Genomic DNA, 5455 nt, shown 5'->3' on the forward strand with positions numbered 1-5455 from the left:
CAAAATGCATTTTATGTAGCCTAGGTATTCTCACAATATTTGAACGTCTAGAATTCACACATAGACACCATGACGTTTGAACAATCATTTCCAATAATAAAAAGCAGAAGTAAAACAATGGTGCTTGACGTCATTTTGCAATGAAACACTCAATTTTCTGCCTACTCTTAACTCTTACACACACCCACTATCAGCCATTCACAGCAAGTTTGCAATGGCAGCAAGTTGCATCCAGTCACCTATAAACTGTCCCAAATATAAACCTCTCAATACAAACTGCAGAGTCCCACATCTGCAAGTTAAGCAAAAACAGCATAACTTAACATTGCCTGAGATAGAAATAAGGCAGAATCCATAAGAATCACAAGAATTACAGAATGACCTAATGTAAGGATCTCAGACGATCAGTGCCTAAAGGCCATTGATCAATAATAAACAAGTAAGCAATCACTGACCTGCCTATGTCTCTGCAGAAGACGCCTGAAAACAAATGGAAACAGAATAGTGGGAATGCGGGTGGAGAGAGAGAGAGAGAGAGAGAGAGAGAGAGAGAGAGAGAGAGAGAGAGAGAGAGAGAGAGAGAGAGAGACAGAGACAGAGACAGAGACAGAGAGAGGGAGAGAGAGAGAGAGAGAGAGAGAGAGAGAGAGAGAGAGAGAGAGAGAGATGGGCAGAGAGAGACAGCCAATACAATGGAGTGTGAGAGAGGGAGATGCAATGAGACACATAGACAAAGGAAAAGGGAGAGAGAGAGAGAGAGAGAGAGAGAGAGAGAGAGAGAGAGAGAGAGAGAGAGAGAGAGAGAGAGAGAGAGAGAGAGAGAGAGAGAGAGAGAGAGAGAGAGAGAGAGAGAGAGAGAGGGCCGGGCATGTGGAAGTGGTGTGGGTATACCAGACACATTCTCCCCATTCCTGCCCTCTGAAAGTGGCACTGTCTTGCTCTCCCACTCCTGCCATCTCACATTTTATTACTCACCATGGGAAAACACCAAGCAACACGCCCATGCCTACATCATGCACATCCGCAGCACGCAGGCCTCTTCCAACCATACTTTAAACGGGACCAACGCGCATTCAATAACATTGGGGAACACGGCAGTATTAATGAAATAACGTTGAGGCCCTCTTTAAGAACAAAACAATGCAGGGCATTTGCCCCTGGGCCCAGGATTCTCCCGTGTTGGACGAGGGGGTCCCGATTGTGACCTTGTGACCTGGGGCCCTGTTATTCCGCCGCTGGTCTCACATCAATGCATGGCTCAGGAAGAGACTCTGGGCATTTCTCAAATCTCTAGTGCGCACTTCCAAGTGTATCAGCCTAATTAGTCATGCCCAGTGATTGGATACTCTTTGGTGAACTCTACAGAGTATCCAATCACTGGGCGTGACAAATAAAGAGTATTCAATCACTGGGAGTGACTAATTAGGCTGATACACTTGGAAGTGCGCACACTAGAGTTTTGACAAATGCCCTCTGTCTGACATGTTGGGAAATTGCCAAGGAAGGAACATACAGTGCATACAGTATCCTCAGCACACAGGGTATTCCCCCAACCCCACTACGAGGGCACAAGGGCACACAGCAAGGAACAGCAGCAGTGTGTGTGTGTGTGTGTGTGTGTGTGTGTGTGTGTGTGTGTGTGTGTGTGTGTGTGTGTGTGTGTGTGTGTGTGCGTGCGTGCGCATGTGCGTGTGTGTGTGTCAGCTTGGCAGAGATCCAGAGATCCCATAGCCAATGTAGAGGACAGCGGTACCCATGCCATGGCGCACAAATGGCAAGTCTTGGAAACAGCAAACACCTTTTTGAAGCATTGTGACTGAAGGACAAGTGTGTCATAAACCAATTAGGCACAGCAGGGAAGCCGACGGGGACACACACACACACACACACAAAGGGGTCAGTTGTACCGGGCCCAGGGAGATGAGGGGCCTTGGAATGGGTCCTCATTACAAGTACATAGTATGTATTGGATGGGGGGGCCTTTCAGATGAATTTGTCCAGGGCCCAGCCAAAGCTACCCTGAGGCACAGCTCGTCGCTAAACACCTGCCTGCAAATCAGCGCTCTCTCTACCATCAATGAATCTAAATCTGACAGGAGTCAGTCAAACTATAACTTGGCTTTTTTGCTTGGTCGTAAGATCTTCGTTTGTGTAGAAATCCGGGACCATAGTTCAGATGGACTATCAAACCTCGTTTTGGTTGGTGCAAGGACAGATTACAGCACTGGCCTACCGGGGCCCTGGCACAGGGGCCCAAGAGCCAAAGGGGCCCTGAATCCCAAAGTCCTGTGCTACAAGAACACACTTCATTATTGGGCTATAGTATTTGTGTCCTCATAGTGTGTTAAAATTTCACATTTTCTCTGGGAAAGAGCCCCGAACCCCCAACAGCAAAGGATTTCTCTCATCTTTTCTGTTGGGGGTTCCAGACCATGGAGGAGGGGGGGGGCTTTCTTGCTGTCTGGCCTAGGGCCTCATACAGTCTTAAGTCGTCCCTGGGGTGGTGTCCTTGAGGAACAACATCCACAACCCCACCCCACCCAAATATGGGTAAGGCATCCATCAAGAATGATATGAGACTGACACAGGGCAGGAAACAATGGAAGTCAAGAAGCCCGTGATTAGGGAAGAATGTAGGCTGCCTGTGTGTGTGTGTGCCTGTGTGTGTGTGTGCGTGCGTGGCGTATCTGCGCCTGCATGTGTGTATCTGTGCCTACGTGTGTGTGCGTGTGCGTTCATACGTGTGTGCGCCAAAGTCACTTCAGGTCATGAGCCACAACGATCTCCTCATGCAATGAGGCTTCTAAAAGACACCCACAGGTCCCAATGGACCCACTCACTACGTAAATGCAAATGTGGATAATTTTTATGCAATGTGTGTGTAAGCCTTTCATATTTATTTCACGCTGAAGAAGGGCTCAGCCCGAAATGTTTGTGGGTGAATAAGCAAAGAATTGGTGAGAGCCCGCACACCTCGAATGTTTCTTTTTTAGCAGGTGCAGCTTTTCAAGGTACTCAACTACTCTGATGAAGGCCTAGTGCCGAAACGTCAGCACCAAAGAAAAAAAGAAAAAAGTGGTGAACTGTGAAGAAGCAGTGTCACGCTCTTCCTTGAGTTAGATGAAGACTGAATAAGCAAAGAAAAAAATAAATAAATGCCCAGCCAATATTGTAGGCCCAGTCCAGTCCTGACTGGGGGATTAGGCCAACTACACTATGGGATGAAGTGACAAGGGTCACTGTCAAGGGTGAAGTTACTTCAACGCATTCATGAAAAGGGTCAAGTCGACTCAACTCATTTATCTCAATTAGGTCTGTCAATAAATAAAGACCAACACAGAAACAAAGTTAAAAAATAATGCATTTATTCGTTCTGAATTCATTTCTTTTTCATTTAAGTTGAGGCTGATCATGTTTTCAGCGTAAACAGTCATCTACATACCGTACTTACACAGGCAAGTGAAAACAATGTAGTAATGTATAACACAGGAGGTAATGTACGTGTACAGTAATGTACAGTAAAAGTGCAAGGCATGAGGCATCAGCATGGCTATTGCATTTGGCACACGACTGACAAACAAACAAACAAACTATTATAACACCATGAATAATAAAAGATAAAGGTCCACATCGTAGAAATACATCAGTTATCAGTGACCTCTGTCTGACAAACAGTGTTGTTGAGACAAATAAATAATAAAAACACACATTATTGCATTAGGTTAAATAGCGTGACACTATGTCAACCTCACATCTGTTACAATTACAGTTACAAACCATACAAATAACAGTACATAACAGGTTATAGTGCTCAGGTCATACCCACAGAACATATGGCACTCACAAGACCACACTTGGCACTGACACAATATTGGCACCAGTAAATCGATGCCGCAGAAGGTCGATTTCCAATTTAGAGGTTCCCAAACTTTTTCAGTGGGGACCCCCTATTGGATTTATATTTTGGACTATATTTTCATGATAGATGTATTTGATGTCCTGTGGATTTCTAGCAATATTAGCAGACAAACTGTTAATGGAAAATCTGGCAATATTAATGGACCATAATGCCTAGGAAATCTACAGGACAACAAAATACATCTATTAACCATACAAGTGAATATTGTTACTAACCAAATTATGGAATTATGTCAGCTGTTAATTGCTAACCTGTGGATTTCCCGTTTTTGAGATATCTCCCTTTTGTCCGTAACTCCCCTTCAGTACCTCCACGACCCCTTAGGGGTCCCAACCCACAGTTTGGGAACTGCTGATATAATTCAAAACATTCACAGACAGGCGGTCATACGCATTACCTCTTTCTTCTAAAGTGCACGATAATGCAGTAACAAAACACAGAACACATTTTCATTCACAACTCATTCATGACATTTGTCGTGGCTCTTCATGAACGTTCAAAAAAAGGACAAAAGACATCATCACAGGTCCAACATTAAGTATTACATAAAATGCAAGATGTGGATACATCAGTCCAATAGAAAATGATCTGGGCAATACATTTTCTAGGGACGTCATCATCATCCACTTGTAACAGAGATTCTTTAAGTATATATCTCTCTACTCTCTCTGCTTGTAAGGTCGATGTTTCTGAATGTAAACTCTGCAGGTTGATTTGTGACCATCAAACCCTCCAAAGAATCTTTGGTAACACGCCGGCGTCATATGTATGACGTGACAATGTCATAACGGTGTCCTGACGGAGTCATGGACGTGTCATAAGCCTTATGTCAATGTCATAAACGTTTTTTGACTGTTGTCATCAAGTGACATTCATGACCATAAAGCGTTTATGACATTGACATAATGTTTATGACTGTGTCATGACACTGCTCTGACACTGTCATGTAATGCGTATGATGCTGCTGTCAAGTAAAGTGTTACCGAAGTTTATTTTCATCATATGGTTCATCTGGTTTGTCCACAACCCTAATAAGGAGATGCTGCCAACTCATCTTGGCTCAACCGCTCAGCAGCCAATAGGATCTGCTTCATATCATGCTCCAGGGACAGCTTACTTATTGGTTGGAACAGTTTATGACACGTTTGAAGATTTTTCCGGAGCGATGAGTTATCCAGTAAACTCAAATTTGGCAAATCATTTCCTGTCCCATTGCCATTTTATTCCCAATTCTATGGTACAAATGATGGTAGTAGCTAAAATATATTTAAAAATATGATGAATTGGTCATCCGCCCACCGCCTGCTCTCATCATTCCAGCTGGTTCTTATAATTATACCCACCTTGTTTACAATGTAACACTCTATTCCGAAGGCATCTACTGGTCCTTAAAGTGATGCTGTCCCATTTTTTGAAATAAGCTTATTTTACACCTTCCCTTGAGTTAAATAATAGGGTTTTACCGTTCTCCTTTACTTTCAACCGTTTTCTAGTTATGACTGTGCAAATTTTACCTCCAAGCTAACAGTTAACATT

The sequence above is a fragment of the Engraulis encrasicolus genome, chromosome 1 (genome assembly GCF_034702125.1).
Source record: "Engraulis encrasicolus isolate BLACKSEA-1 chromosome 1, IST_EnEncr_1.0, whole genome shotgun sequence".
In the NCBI taxonomy this organism is placed as follows: Eukaryota; Metazoa; Chordata; class Actinopteri; order Clupeiformes; family Engraulidae; genus Engraulis; species Engraulis encrasicolus.